General features: G+C 40.5%; 2 long non-coding RNA genes and 1 other non-coding gene across 3 annotated transcripts; 1 reads left to right on the plus strand and 2 right to left on the minus strand.

The window, feature by feature from the left end:
- Positions 1 to 3,237: 3,237 nt before the first annotated feature.
- LOC145096417 (small nucleolar RNA R71) lies at positions 3,238 to 3,344 on the minus strand. Its single transcript, XR_013703825.1, has one exon. It is a non-coding gene; the product is annotated as a small nucleolar RNA R71 (small nucleolar RNA).
- Positions 3,345 to 13,802: 10,458 nt separating this feature from the next.
- LOC145094748 (uncharacterized) lies at positions 13,803 to 15,023 on the minus strand. Its single transcript, XR_013703530.1, has 3 exons — positions 14,679 to 15,023; positions 14,153 to 14,434; positions 13,803 to 14,064 (listed from the first exon to the last, which is right to left on the minus strand). It is a non-coding gene; the product is annotated as an uncharacterized LOC145094748 (long non-coding RNA).
- A 307-nt stretch (positions 15,024 to 15,330) lies between these two features.
- Positions 15,331 to 15,743, plus strand: LOC145094749 (uncharacterized). Its single transcript, XR_013703531.1, has 3 exons — positions 15,331 to 15,442; positions 15,514 to 15,618; positions 15,701 to 15,743. It is a non-coding gene; the product is annotated as an uncharacterized LOC145094749 (long non-coding RNA).
- The last annotated feature ends 835 nt before the right edge of the window (positions 15,744 to 16,578 follow it).

Below are 16,578 nucleotides of genomic sequence, written 5' to 3' on the forward strand. Positions count from 1 at the left end.
AGCGTACTCGCCCAACACAAAGACCCAAAATGACAAATAAGTAAAGATGAAGGGCTAATCGGTTGTACCTGAATTTCGGCTGTTACAATTCTCCCCCACTAGAACCAGACTTCGTCCCCGAAGTCTTATACCGAAAACAATTTTGGATGTTGCTCCCGCATCTCCGACTCGGACTCCCACGTCAGCTCGGACCCCTTCCGATGCTGCCACTGCACTTGCACCAAGGGCACTTCCTTGTTCCTCAGAACCTTAACCTTTCGATCCCTAATTGCCACTGGTCTCTCAACATAGTTCAGACCCACATCCACCTGAATATCCTCTAATGGAACCACAGCCGACTCGTTTGCAATACACTTCCTCAACTACGACACATGAAAGGTGTCGTGAATCCGACCCAGCTCCGCAGGTAGATCCAAACGGTAGGCTACCCTGCCTACTCTCGTAATTACCCTGAACGGTCCAATGTATCGAGGTCCCAACTTGCCCCTCTTCCTGAATCGAATCACTCCTTTCCAAGGAGATACTTTTAAGAGTACCAGGTCACCAACCTGAAACTCGAGCTCAGACCGACGCCTGTCCGTATAGCTCTTCTGGCGACTCTGAGCGGTCAACAATCTTTGCCTGACCTGCTGTATCTACTCTGTCGTCTGAAGCATAATCTCCATACTACCCATTACCCGATGCCCCACCTCTCCCCAGCAGATGGGGGTCCGACACCTCCTCCCATACAACAGCTCAAAGGGTGGCATAACAATGCTCGAATGATGGCTGTTGTGGTACGAAAACTTTGCCAAGGGTAAATAGGTGTCCCAGCTCCCTCCAAAATCCAAAACACACGCTCGGAGCATATCCTCGAGCGTCTGAATCGTCCGCTCACTCTGCCCGTCCGTCTGTGGGTGGTATGCGGTACTGATATGTGCATATTTAGTTCATATTAAGTATAGGTTTTTATTCATTTATTAGCTAAATTATTGCATTTTATGGACAAAAGGTACTTAAAAGTGTTTGAATTATATTTTCAGTCCAAAAATGAAGCTCGGAAGCAGGAGAAGCGGTTGAGAGATCGAGAATGGAACAAAGAAGAAAAACACCAAAAATGACACCTACTCAGCGAGTAGGGTCGACTACTCGGCGAGTCCGATCGAAGATTCGAGAAGATAAAGACTTGGGATCCAAGAGACCTATCACAATACGGGGACTGAGAGATGGACTCGACGAGTCGCCACCTGACTCGACGATTCGATTCGTATATATATATAGATAACTCCTCAGAACGACGGAGGGGAGTTCTGGGACGATTCAGAAGAGTTCAAATGCGATTCAGAAGGCAGAAAATCCCTAGAAGACGACGAGAGAAGCTAGAATTCAATCCCGAAGAGTAATTGAGGCAAAATTTCATCATCCTACTTAATCTTTTGTTTTATCATTATGGTTAAACAGTTTGACTTTGTTTGTTTGCTGTTATTTACTTCAATTATGAGCTAAAACCTTTAGACTTCTGTTTGGGGATACAAAATTGACAATATGGTTTGATTGATTGGTAGGATTAATTCTAAGTTGGTGATTTTTGTTATTTTAGCTTGCTAAAGAACCTTGTGTGTGAGTAATAATTAATTTTCTATTAATAGGAAGATAATTGATTAGTATGAACATCTATTAATTATCAACCTCATATGCGAAGTGATCACTATGTCATATGTCTAGGATTAATGAACATGAAACTAGAGTTAATAAGAGAATTGAGTAAATTCATGTGCAAGCTTGTGTGATGACCATCAACAAGAAGTTAATTAAAAGACCAAATTAGTTAACTATTGCAAGTCTAAATTAACCCGAATAATTAATCTAGTGAATTTAATTAAATTAGACAACTGGCCACTGTTTAAGTTAGTTTATTTGCTAAGGATTAGTGTAGTGAATACGAATCTAATTATTTGAATCGGTAACCAACGAAAGAATTAATCCATTGCACCATTACCTTAAAATCAACCATATGGTCAATTGAGTTGAACTAAACAGAAGTTCCTTCCCAATTATTGAATCTAGTTAAGTTTTTGTTAGTGATAGTTAGCAAGTTTCTAGTCTTGAAAAACTAGAGAAACCCCATTTTTATTTATTAATTTAGATAAAATTAGTTTTTAATTTTAATTTGCCGTTCCCTGTGTTCGATACCCTACTTATCCAACTATACCACAATTGATAGGTTCACTGCCTTTGTGTGTTATTTTATAATTAAAAGTAGGTTTAAAACTAAGTGAATTTGCACACATCAAGTTTTTGGCGCCGTTGCCGGGGAACGGTTCTAAAAATTAACATTAAATTCTAATTTAATCGATCCTTTGTGTAGGATTTATCTCACACAAAGTTATTCAAAAGGTAAGTCAGTAAGTAGGATTAGTTTTAATAAAATTCCGTTTTTAGAGTAACTAAATTTTTTTCTGTTTTTGCCTTGAACTCGCCGAGTGCACTCGTGCCGACTCGGCGAGTACATCGTTGTTTCAGTTTTAAATTTTTATTTTATTTTTGTTCTTTTTACGCATTTTCTGTTTTGTTCACAGTTGTTTCATGACCCGAGGATCTGATACACCTCTGGTCCCCCCTCTTGAACACTCGGAATCCGCGCTAAGGAGGAGCAAGGGCAAAGCCGTTGGAGAATCCACTTCTTCAAAGAACTCGCCACTCAAAAACCTCAAGCCCGTTTTCAGCAAGAAGAGGAGTAGCAAATCCGGAGCATCCAGTGCCTCTTTGACAATCGAAGACCCAATTCACGAAGATATCGAATACGAGACCGAGGAAGAAGAAGAACCCACATTCGAGCACGACTCCGAGTTTGAAGATGATTTAGTCATCACTATGGCTAATATTGATGAAGTCCCCATGGGGGAATGGAAGAAAAGGATGCGCGATGACACCAGCCCGGGACTTGTGCAGCCCGCAATTCCCGCGACCGCCACTTTCGAACTAAAAGGTCATATTCTCGCTCAACTAAAGGAGATTCCTTGTTATGGGAAGGATCACGAAGACGCCTACAAGAACTTAGACGAAGTGAATGATGTGGCCGACTACTTCAATGTACCGAATGTCCCCCGCGAGACCCAGCTTCTTCGCATGCTCCTAGTCACGTTCAAAGGAGCTGCAAAGGATTGGCTAAAGTCACTACCTCCTGGATCAGTCACCACATGGGCCAAGATGAAAGAGGAGCTCATAGACCACTTTTTTCCGCCCTCCAAAATAGCCAAGCTAAAGAAAGCAATTGCCAACTTCGAGCAACATCCCAGAGAATCTCTTTATGAAGCATGGGAAAGGTACAAGAGTTTGCTTAGAAATTGCCCACATCACAACCTTAATAGCCAACAAGAGGTCTCCATTTTCTATGATGGAGTTAATGTCACCACAAGGCAATTGCTAGATTCTCAAGGTCCGCTCATGAAAAAGGCGCCCCCGGTAATCAAGGAGCTAATAGAAGAATTCTCTAAGCACTCTAGAGAATACCATAATCCAAGAAACGAAGTAAGTCGGGGAGTAGTGAATGCGGAAAATGATAGCATAGCGGCGGTGATAGCTAAGCTTGACAGTCTTGATAGAAGAATGAAAAAAATGGATCAAACAATCCATGCTATGAGGGTGGGATGTGAAAATTGTAGAGGACCCCATCTCACCAAGGATTGTGATTTGGATGAGAATGGAAATAAGAAAGCTCAAGTCTTCTATTCAAGTGGCGATTGATACGACGAAAATTGGCGAAAACCTAAGAAGGAATGGCTCCCATACGAAGAGTATAAGAAGGCTAAGGAGGAAAAATACAAGCAGATGGAGAGGGAACTATATCAAAGAGAAGAACCAGTAGAAAAGAAGCTGATTTGGAAGAAATGTTCACTAGATTCATAGCCGCGTCCGAAAAGAGACACAATGATCACGATGCTGCAATACATGAGACCAAAAACATGCTAAGGAATCAGCAGGCATCCATTCTCAACATTGAGAAACAGCTGGGACAGCTTGCACACCAAGTGAACGAAAGAAGACTGGGTCAACTTCCAAGCAATACCGAAACCAATCCGAGAATGGAGAATGTGAGTGCAGTGACCTCCAGCAATGAAGAAATTTTCACACATGCACAGAGGATCTCCAAGAGGAAGACAGAAAGGGGAGAAGAGTCAGCTCCAGCAAAACCCGACCTGACTCGCCGAGTCCCTCTAATGGACTCGACGAGTCCATGCGTAAATGACAAAACTGTCAGTCCTTTAAAGCCATATAATCCTCCTTTGCCATACCCAATTAGAGCCATGCCTGCGGAAAAAGTTGAAGCATATAGAACCTTTATGAAGCATGTTAAAGCCCTCCAAGTTAATATGCCATTTGTGGAAACGATGCTCCAGACACCAAAATACTTCAACTTGCTAAAATGTCTTTTTGCTGCTAGGAAAGATTTGGCTGAAGTCGCGGAGATACTATTGAGTGAGCTACCCGAAAAGAAGGGCGGTCCGGGGAATATTATAATTCCGTGCCAATTTGGTAATGAAGTTGTCACCCAAGCATTGACCGACTCGGTTGCAAGCATCAATCTGATGCCTTTCTCTTTCTTTAAGAGGTTGAACTTACCGGAGCCAAGACCGGTAAATATGAAGATCCATTTGGCAGACAAGACAATAATTCATCCATTAGGCGTTTGTGAGGATCTCCTTATTAAAGTCGATAAGTTCATCTTTGCAGTAGACTTTATGGTGGTTGACATGGAAGAAGACCCCAAAATTCCAATCATTTTGGGGAGATCATTCTTAAACACCGCATGTGCTTTAATTGATGTATGTGAGTCTACACTAACATTAAGGGTGGGTGATGAGTCCATAATATTTAAAGCTATACCAGAAGCCAAGCAAGAAGAAGATAGAAAGGGAGAAATCTCATTTATCCATTTGGATGATGAGATATTACAAAAAGAACTTGCACTTTTGCAAAAAGAAGATCCAAGCAAGTTTCTGCTACATTCTGGAGAGGATGGAGATGCTAACAAGGGCTCAGAGGAGTTAGAAAAGCTACTGGAAGAAGCCGACTCAGAAAATACCCAAGAAATGATGGAATATGATCAGACTCGCCGAGTCACTTTACTGGACTCGACGAGTCCAGTCGACTTTGATGACAACTTGAACGAATTAGATCTATTTGTTGCTAGTCCTCTGTATAATCTGAATTTGGAAAATTTTCACGATTCTTTAGAAGAACAAACAGCAGGAGGAGAAATGGAAACGGAAGTTCAACACGCCTATATAGCATGTCTTGATGCAAGTCCAATTGAAGATGGGGTGAGCACAGAAAAAGAAGGGGAGGCAAAAGAAAGGAGGGCGGAAGCTGATCAACCATCCATCACCAAACCTAGAGCACGCACCTTCACAAAATACGAATTAATTCATTTTGAACGAAAAGAAGTGAAAAAGAAGGTGAAAATGAATGGGGTGAAGAAGAAAAAGAGGAGAATGGAAGCCCAAACAGCTGAGGATGATGCTGTGAAAAAGAAGAGAGAGGAAGCAAAACGGGCTTACAAAAAGAAGATTCACGCTTACAAAGCGAAGTACAAACCACAGAAGATTAGGCGTGCATTCCCGATGATGGAAGATGACGAGACGTTGACGGGAAGGAGTCCAGCTAACGACTCCTTAAAAAGAAGCGCTTGGCGGGAGGCAACCCATTATTTAGAGTTTTCTTTCTTTTACTTGTTTTGTTTTAAATTTTTCGTTCGTTTTTAGACTTTTAATTCTCCAATTCATCGGATATGTCTGCTTGAGAGTGCATATGGACTAAGTGTGGGGTGAAATAAATCTTCTTTTCTAAATAAATGACAAGAATTTTTTGAAAATTTTGAATTGTTTGCAAGAGACTCGCCGAGTCTGACCCTGACTCGACGAGTCCATATAGATTTCAGAAAAAATTGACATCGCGACACGACTCGCCGAGTCTGACCCTTACTCGACGAGTCGTTATTATTCACAGAAAAAAATTATGATAAGAATTATTTTTACAACTGGTAAATAGGGTTTTAACCCTAAAAGAATCAGTTTTTACACACACTCATCGTGCTCTCTCTCTCTCTCAAGTCCCTCTCAAGCATTCATCTTCCTCTTCATTGCTCTTCAATTTTTTTCAAGTTCCATCGAAAAAGGTAACGAATTTCTTCCTCTTTTCTGTTAAAAGCATGATTTTAAGGCTATCTATGATGGAAATTGCATAGAAAAATCGATTTTGAAGAAAAAATTAAATTTCTAGGGTTTCGATTTTTCATGAATTATGATGTTTTGCATGCTTATTCTTTCCTAATACCTTATTAAACATGTGTCTAGACAAAACCCTTGAAAAAATTTTGAGGTTTCATGGTCCAATTTAGACCGACCCGCCGACTGACTCGTGCAGTTCTTGCAACTCGCCGAGTCGTACATGGACTCGACGAGTCGAGTCGGGACACATATGCATGACGTCTTTTAATTATAATCTATGTTTCTGGGTTTTGTATCTTTGTTTTGCAAAAAGAATGTTCAGTAGGGGGCAAAGTTCTCGGGGACACCAAGGGGACTTTCCTTGGTTGAATTTCCTACAAATTGAGTCCGCTTCAACAATACGGAAGTGGAAGAAGAAGTTAGCCGACATAAGGAAGAAAGAAATATACGTGCCCAATAGGATAGATTGGGATTGGTTGCAGGGAGTACGCTATGAAGAGGAGTTAGCTCCTTATCTTTTAAAGGAGTTTACCCACGAAGGAGAAACGATGATTTGTGATGGGTGGAGCCGGGTCTTTCGAATTCAAGAGTCGGTGTATTTGGAGCTATGCCTAGAGTTCTTCTCCACGGTTTCTTTCACAGGGGGAGTGGATTGTTATCACCCAGCAAGTTTCAGTTTCTGCCTTGGGGGTGAATTTCATCAATGTTCGGTGATCGATCTTGCCTGGTGATTGGGAATTTATGACCAGCCCTTGGTCTCAACAGCTATCTTTTGGGCCTTTTTGGAGCAATCCCATATGGTGTTTCCCGATGGAGTGACGAGCACGGGGTGGTGGAATACGATTGGCAACAAAGTTTATATTCCGAAATTGACACAAGAGGGGAGCATTCGATCGCCTACACACCGCCTTATTCATCGTCTCATTTCATCCACTATTAACCAAAGGAAGGATGATGACAAGGTTTCTAACCGTGATGTCTTCTACTTATGGAGCATTATCACACCCGGAGTTTTTTGTAATATTCCTTGGTGTTTGGCTTCATATCTATCGGAGGGTGCGGTCAAGGATCGCAAAACTTCTCGCATTAATGGTGGTATGTTTATCACCCGGTTAGACAACTCGTTTGGGTTGATGACCCGTGGTGCATGGAACTTTATGACGATGATTCCTACACCTCCATTCAATCCAATTCTTTTTCGGCAGGTCAGGATTATTGAAGACTATGGTAGTGGTCATTATGCTATTCCGCATGATGATCTGGTAATTGGTCCTGAAGCACCGGGAAGGAGGGTCCGATCGAGGAGGGAGCGGGATGTGGAGGAAGAGCCGCCGGTGATTCCGGTTGATAATGAAGAAGTACCAATGGATTGGTACAATGTGGAGATGAGGCGGTTACAAGATCAGATGGCACGGGGCATGAATTTTAGCAATCAATCACATATCCGACTTTTCGATCACTTCAACATACCGCATATCGATGGTGGTAATTTTCCGTATATTCCATCGTGGGACGAGGTGATTAGTACAAGAAGGAGTGGTGCGGGAGGAAGTGGAACAGAACCGGATTATGACGAGGAGGAGGATTAATTTCTTTGCAGTTTTATTGAACAATTTTTCAATTTTTATGTTTTTGTTTTTATTTGGTTTGTTTGAATGTGTTAAGACTTTTTACTGTTTTGCTTAATGTGTGATTGCTTTAGTTATTTTTCAGAATTGAATTAGGAATGCTTGCATAGGAGGGGTAAAGTTATAGAGTCAAAAGGGTTATAAGATTGATAGAGAGTCAAGAAAGGGAATCATTAGAGTCGAAGTATCGAGTCCGGTCCTTAGGGATATGAGCGAGTGAGTCCAGAAGTGAGGAGAAATATTGAAGATTTATTAGAGGCTGGAACAGATGCAAAAGCCATTTTTTTCGTCCAGCGGTCTACTCGTCGAGTGCACTAAACTGACTCGACGAGTCGCCTAGTTTTCTCACACATACGAAGTTGTCCGCGCTTATACTCGACGAGTCACCTATATGACTCGACGAGTCATTCATTTTTGAACAAAGAGGACTGCTGATCTGATGCTGATAAGAGTACCACTTGACCATTTATTCTTCCCATATTGATTCCTAAAGATCTTACACTATTTTTCCGCGTATTTGGAGCGACCCACACGAGACTTTGACACCCAAGACATGGATGAGCTATTCCCATGTCTAAAGTTAATTGAAGATGGAACTAAAATGAAAGTGATCAACCTATCGACTGCTATCCCAGAGGAGTTTGTTCTAATTCCCTCTTTATTTCCTTTTTATGTTTTTATCATGCATAATTTGCAATGAGGGCATTGCATGACATAAGTGTGGCGTAGGGGGTTGGTTACATATTAGAAAATTTAGAGTCTTAATTTAGACTAATTTTTAAAAAAAAATTTGCATACCAAAAATATTACTTAGGATTTAATTTAGGAAATATTGGTAAAAGTAAAATTAGGATTCTATGTTAGAATTGTGTTGATGATTGCATGAAGAATCAAATGTTTAGTTGAGCCTATATACGTTCTAGTGCATTTGTGGCTTCCTTATTCCAGTGAAATCATGGGACAAAAACACAACCTTGCTCAGCCCGAGGGATGAAATATGTTTAGCAGCCTAAACCCGAAATGTATCCAGGAAGATTATTATTGTTAGCCAAAAAAGGTTGAGGTTGAGCGCCCCTGCTTAAGCATGTAGGATTTTGAGTGAAAAAAAGAGTGAGTTACATGTTAAAAAAGAAAAAAAAATAGAATTACAAGAAAAGTTGTAAGAATTTTGGAGCAAATAAAGTGAAGATCAAAAGATCAAAATTCTGAAGAAATGCAAAAAGTTGAAGATACCAAAAATCAAACAAGGTGGTGAATTCAAAGAGTTCAAAGATCAAATTATCAATTAAAGTGAAGAATTCAAAAGAGCTCCATAGTGGTATCAAAAAGTTGTAATTCTAGATTATGTATGCTTGGGTTGCTCAATTAAAAATACCTTGAGGGTAAGAGGTTTTCTGCGGATGGATTCAGAGGGTTGCATAAAATGAGCATAGTTCGGGGTGAGTGGGCGAATGTTTATGAGGATTGTGAGTATTTGGAATATGGGAGGTCCTTAGGAAAAATTTTAGACACAAATGCATGCATTGCGGTCTTGGCATAATGGTTGGGTTGGATTGGAGTTGTCATGTGTGATTCTAATGTTTTAAAATTTAGTTTGCTTGGGGGCAAGCAAAAGTCAAGTGTGGGGTATTTTGATATGTGCATATTTAGTTCATATTAAGTATAGGTTTTTATTCATTTATTAGCTAAATTATTGCATTTTATGGACAAAAGGTACTTAAAAGTGTTTAAATTATATTTTCAGTCCAAAAATGAAGCTTGGAAGCAGAAGGAAGCAGGAGAAGCGGTTGAGAGATCGAGAATGGAACAAAGAAGAAAAACACCAAAAATGACACCTACTCGGCGAGTAGGGTCGACTACTCGGCGAGTCCGATCGAAGATTCGAGAAGATAAAGACTCGGGATCCCAGAGACCTATCACAATACGGGGACTGAGAGATGGACTCGACGAGTCGCCACCTGACTCGACGAGTCGATTCGTATATATATAGATAACTCCTCAGAACGATGGAGGGGAGTTCTGGGACGATTCAGAAGAGTTCAACTGCGATTCAGAAGGCAGAAAAACCCTAGAAGACGACGAGAGAAGCTAGAATTCAATCCCGAAGAGTAATTAAGGAAAAATTTCATCATCCTACTTAATCTTTTGTTTTATCATTATGGTTAAACAATTTGACTTTGTTTGTTTGTTGTTATTTACTTCAATTATGAGCTAAAACCTTTAGACTTCTGTTTGGGGATACAAAATTGACAATATGGTTTGATTGATTGGTAGGATTAATTCTAAGTTGGTGATTTTTGTTATTTTAGCTTGCTAAAGAACCTTGTGTGTGAGTAATAATTAATTTTATATTAATAGGAAGATAATTGATTAGTATGAACATCTATTAATTATCAACCTCATATGCGAAGTGATCACTATGTCATATGTCTAGGATTAATGAACATGAAACTAGAGTTAATAAGAGAATTGAGTAAATTCATGTGCAAGCTTGTGTGATGACCATCAACAAGAAGTTAATTAAAAGACCAAATTAGTTAACTATTGCAAGTCTAAATTAACCCGAATAATTAATTTAGTGAATTTAATTAAATTAGACAACTGGCCACTGTTTAAGTTAGTTTATTTGCTAAGGATTAGTGTAGTGAATACGAATCTAATTATTTGAATCAGTAACCAACGAAAGAATTAATCTTTTTCACCGTTACCTTAAAATCAACCATAGGGTCAATTGAGTTGAACTAAACAGAAGTTCCTTCCCAATTAGTGAATCTAGTTAAGTTTTTGTTAGTGATAGTTAGCAAGTTTCTAGTCTTGAAAAACTAGAGAAACCCCATTTTTATTTATTAATTTAGATAAAATTAGTTTTTAATTTTAATTTGCCGTTCCCTGTGTTCGATACCCTACTTATCCAACTATACCACAATTGATAGGTTCACTGCCTTTGTGTGTTATTTTATAATTAAAAGTAGGTTTAAAACTAAGTGAATTTGCACACATCAGGTACTGAAATGCAGCCTCGTACCCAACTCCTCGTGAAACTTCTTCCAAAATCTTGAAGTAAATCGCACGTCTCAATCTGAAACAATCGACATCAGAACCCCATGCCGTGATACCACCTCCCTCACATACAACTCTGCCAACCTCTCAGCAGAAGAGCTCTCACTGATAGCAAGAACATGAGCGCTCTTCGTCAACCTGTCCACAATCACCCAAATTGCATCGACCCCTCTCGCAGTCCTTGGCAATTTGGTGATAAAATCCATGGTAATCTGTTCCCACTCCCACTCGGGAATATCTAGCGGTTGCAGCTTACCAAGTGGATGCTGGTGCTCGGCCTTAACTTGGCGACAAGTTAGGCACCTCTCGACGAACCATGCAATATCCCTCTTCATGCAGGGCCACCAATACTCCTTCTTTAGGTCCAAATACATCTTAGTAGCCCCGGGATGGATCGAGAACTTCGATCGATGTGCCTCCTCCATCAGAATGGTACGCATCTCGCCCACAAACGGTACCCAAATCCGACCCTGAAATATCATAAGTCCCCGACTATCGGTAACGAACTCCGACACCTGCCCGACAACCCGCTCCCGCTTTCAGTTCTCTGGTCTCGTAGCCTCAGCTTGGTCCCCTCGGATGGTGTCCAATATCGGAGTCATCACCATCAACCTCATACAAACGTCTCGGATTGGGGCGCTCTCCGACCTACGGCTCAAAGCATCGGCTACGACATTAGCTTTGCCCGGGTGGTACAGGATCTCGTAATCATAATCGTTCACCACATCCAACCATCTCCTCTGGCGCATATTCAGGTTTGGCTGATCCATCAAGTACTTTAGACTCTTGTGGTCCGCGTATATGGTACACCGAACCCCATATAGATAGTGCCGCCAGATTTTGAGGGAAAACACCACAGCCCCCTACTCCAGATCGTGGGTGGGATATCTCGACTCATGAGGCTTCAGCTGCCTCAATGCATACGCTATAACGTGCCCCCTCTACATAAGCACTGCCCCTAACCCAGATATGGATGCATCACAATATACCACAAAATCCTCCATCCCTTCCGGGAGTGCGAGCATCGGGGCCTCGCATAACTTCTGACGAAGGGTCTCAAATGAGGACTACTGCTCCGGACCCCAAGAAAATGCAACACCCTTCCGGGTCATCTTGGTAAGTGGTACGACGATCTTGGAGAAATCCCTAATAAACCTCCGATAATAGCCGGCCAATCCCAGAAAGCTCCTGATCTCAGTGGGTGATCTCGACACCTCCCATCTCATCACTGCCTCAATCTTGGCCGGATCGACCAATATCCCTTTCTGGTTAACAAGATGTCCTAGGAACTGGACCTCTCGTAACCAGAAATCACACTTGGAGAATTTGGCATACAGCCTCTCCGATCTCAGAACTCCAAGGATCTCCCTCAAATGCTCCTCATGCTGCTCTCTAGACCTCGAATATACCAAAATATCATCAATGAATACAATCACCGACCGATCTAGCATCGGCCTGCACACCCTATTCATGAGATCCATGAATGCAGCTGGGGCATTCGTGAGCCTAAAAGGCATCACCACAAACTCGTAATGTCTATAACGAGTTCTGAATGCAGTCTTCTGGATATCTTCATCCCGAACCCTCATCTGATGATAATCCGACCTCAAGTATATCTTGGAGAACCAAGATGCCCCCTGCAACTGATCGAACAGATCATTGATCCTAGGTAACGGATACCGGTTCTTGACCGTCAACTTGTTCAACTCCCGGTAATCGATACACATCCAGTGTGAACCATCTTTCTTCTTGACAAAAAGGATCGGTGCTCCCCAAGGCGAGCTACTTGGTCGAATAAACCCCTTCCCCAACAGCTCCTGAAGTTGCGAGGATAACTCCTGCATCTCTGGCGGCGCGAGTCGATAAGGCGCCTTGGCGATAGGTGTTGCTCCCGGAATCAAATCAATACGGAACTCCACTTGTCTTTCCGGAGGCACACCCGGCAGTTCCTCGGGAAAAACATCCGGGAACTCGCGCACTACTGGAACCTCGTCAACCGAACTTGGCCTCCCAGTGACCACTTGTGCGTCCATCACATAGGCTATGAATCCACTGCAGCCCTGCTGCAAACTCTGCCTCACCCTGTCAGCCAAACAAAATGCTGACCCACACCGGGTCCCCTCGCCATACACAGTAAGCACTCCCCCACTAGGGTCTCGCATAGTCACCAGCTATCTCTCGCAGTCAATGACCGCTCCAAACATACTCAACCAGTCCATACCCACGATGACACAGACATCTCCCATAGCGATAGGAACTAGGTCTATAGGGAAATCGACACCAAAAATCTCGAGCACACATCCTCCAATCACGTCGGTGGCATATACCGCTTTCTCATCAGCTATGGAAACCCTCAGAGGTCGACTCATCACCTCTCGATCAATACCGAGGTACTGACTAAAAGCCAGAGATACAAAAGACCGACTCACACCCGAGTCAAATAATACCAAGGCAGGTACAGAATTCACAAGAAAAGTACCTACGCATATCATAAAATAAGCCACTACAAGAAAAAAGGCCTTTTACGACGCTCATTGTGCGTCGTAAATGGCTCAGACGACGCGCAAATGCGTGTCAAGGAAGGCCATGTCATAAAGATAGACGACGCACATTTGCGCGTCGTCTAGAGACGACGCGCATTTACGACGCGCATTTACGACACGCATTTACGACGCGCGGTTACGACACGCAATGCGTATCAAGGAAGGCCCTGTCATAAAGGAAGACGACACGCATTCGCGTGTCGTAACCTTACGACGCGCGTGTTAATGACACGCAATGCGTATCAAGAAAGCCCCTGTCAAGAAAGGCCATGTCATAAATGAAGATGACACACATTTTTGCGTATCGTAATTTTAAATTAAAAAAAAATTATTTATGGATTTACTTATTTTCATATTAAATTTGCATTTTATGTCACATAATGGAAAATAAAATACCATATACAAATAATACAATGCATTGCACAAAAGTTAATGTTATACAAATAATCATTCGAATAGTAGACAAATGTAATACTACAAATAATCATTCCAATAGTAGACAAATGTAAGATTTCAACATTTTTTATATAATTAACTAAATTATTAGCCAAATTTCCTAAAATACCAACATACTTTTCTATGAAGAGCATTAACACTATTCTTTTCCATCAAAAACTTCAAAACCTGCATAATTAATTTAATGTTTAATCAGCTACAGGTCAATAAGGTAGGTTTAAGCAAAAGAGGTTCATAGTAGTAAGATTTTACTTACCACTGTTGTTAATGACATTGAAAGAAGCAGCCCAACAAACACCCCCTCAGAAGGATTATTACTAAATGAAACCACAAACAAAGTTAAAAAGTCAAGTATTTTGTGACAACCCCGGAACCAGGGGCAAGGCTGTTTTTACCCATGGTATGACCTAATACATGATAATAAAGACTTGTTTAACAAAAAGAAAAATGATTTCTCACGTGACATCACTATTAAGAATTGATGAAAGAGGGTACTCCACACTGTATTGCCAACAAGCTTGACACCAACACCTAAAAGCTGGAAAAAACAATAACATAAATAAAAATAAATGTAAGATTTGAGATAACAGATGCATAATTCACATGTCTACTTTTACCAATTTATTTTATGCAACATATATGCAGCCGACATGAATGAATTATACAACAAGTTAGGAGTAAAATAAGGGATGGTTGCATATTTAGTATGATAAATAAAGAGATTTGTGGCATAAGGGTGCATAAATAATAAAAAGCAAAAAGGAAGAGGAAAGTTGACTTACATAATCAGCAAATTTCTGAATTGGTGCTTTTAACATAATACATAAGAGTGGTCCCGAAGGGATAGCTGGCAGCAAAAAATCTCAGGCAAAAAAAATTCCAGGAGAAAACAGTTAGTACCTCAAAAGTAAAGGTTTTATAGGGTTAGGCATGCACCAGCAAGACAGGGACTAAGATTATAAGTGATGTGAATGGGACATAGTAATTAAAGGAATTTTTGTTACCATTGTTCCATGCATAGTGGTTGGGGTAGAGTGTTTTTCCATCACTGTTAACACGGAAGGGTCCAAGTTCTTCCATGGCTCCATATCCAAACAACAAGCATCCTAGCCCAGTAGAATACCTTCATTAATAGTGGTTCGATCTTACTCTAAATTTTTGTGCATTTGGATGATGATCTTTAGAATCTCCATTCTGATTCATGAATATTCTAATTAATTTGGTATTGTAGAATGTAGATTGGTATCTGCATTATTAAAGTTCATAGGACTTACTACGGACTCACTTTTCTTTTTTTAATCATTAGCCTTATGCAGCTCTCAAAGCTAGAGAATATCTTGATAAGCCTGCAATACATGAGATAATGGTGAAGGTATGTAGATTATATCTTATATTTCCTACACAAATATAGACAATTGTATGATGATGTCATTATGCAGGTTAGCGCTTATCTGCTTGGAGAATACAGCCATCTTTTGGCCAGACGACCTGGGTGTAGCCCAAAGGACATTTTTGTCATTATACATGAGAAGCTTCCTACTGTATCGTGAGTATTTCTATTTCTATACATCTATGTTTTCTTTTGTGATCATCATCTATTTTTTTTTGTTTCTACAGGACTCCAACAATATCCATTCTTCTCTCAACATACGCAAAGATTTTGATGCACTCTCAACCACCAGATCCCGAATTACAAAACCAGATCTGGGCAATATTCAGCAAGTGAGTTTATAATAAATAGGAGCTACACTTTTTTTTTGTATATGCAAAATTTGATAATATTTAATTTCACACACATTGACAGATATGAAACATGCATTGATACTGAGATACAACAAAGAGCTGTACAGCTATTCATTTTCAATAGCACACTTGCAAAAATTTTAAACTTTTAAAACCCATCTTAGAAGGACTAAAGGTTAGAAAGGAGAAGTAATGAAGCTATGAGTTGAGAAAAGAGTAATCACAGCAAGGTCTCTAAAACAGACCTGCTGTTCAAAACGGATTTACTCCAAAATCTAAAACAGAAACATAGCTTTAACTAAATTTTATAGAAAACTATGATTGTTCAGGATTCCAGAACTATAAAGAACTCCTTCTAACTCCAAAGGATGAATTAAATATGAATTTTACAAAAAGGTGTATCACTTCTATCTCCAACAAGACAGTCAAGTGAGGTTGGCCAATTCTACCCAACTTGTAAGTAGAATTCGTCCATACCAAAATTCAGAGAAGTAAAGGACATACAAATGAAAGTCTCAAGAGTTGGAATTGAATGAAAAGCATTTCCCAAGCTCCGGATATAAAATTCACATTATGGACAATCACAACACTAGTAAAAGCTGGTGACTGCCCACTGATCTGGAGTCTGGATCAATTCTAACCAATTTATAATTGGAAATAACACCCCATCTGCTCCAGATCTTAAATTCATAATATTAGGAACATATAGAAACTTGGAATCACTCTGGATCCTTTTCCAAGCCTTATAAATGATGAAAACAAAATGACATATCAGAACAGACCCGAATCAGACCTAACAGCAAAGATTCCATTCTTGCACATAGATAAAGTCCTTACCAGTGAGGTTGGCCTGCTTAAGAAAGTTAGCCAACTCAATTTGTGAACTTTGGGAACTGGTTTGGGGTCCGTTTGAGTTCTATAGCTCAAGGTATGATTTTT

Source organism: Lactuca serriola, chromosome 3, assembly GCF_051521515.1.
Source record: "Lactuca serriola cultivar US96UC23 chromosome 3, Lser_US96UC23_V15, whole genome shotgun sequence".
Classification (NCBI taxonomy): Eukaryota; Viridiplantae; Streptophyta; class Magnoliopsida; order Asterales; family Asteraceae; genus Lactuca; species Lactuca serriola.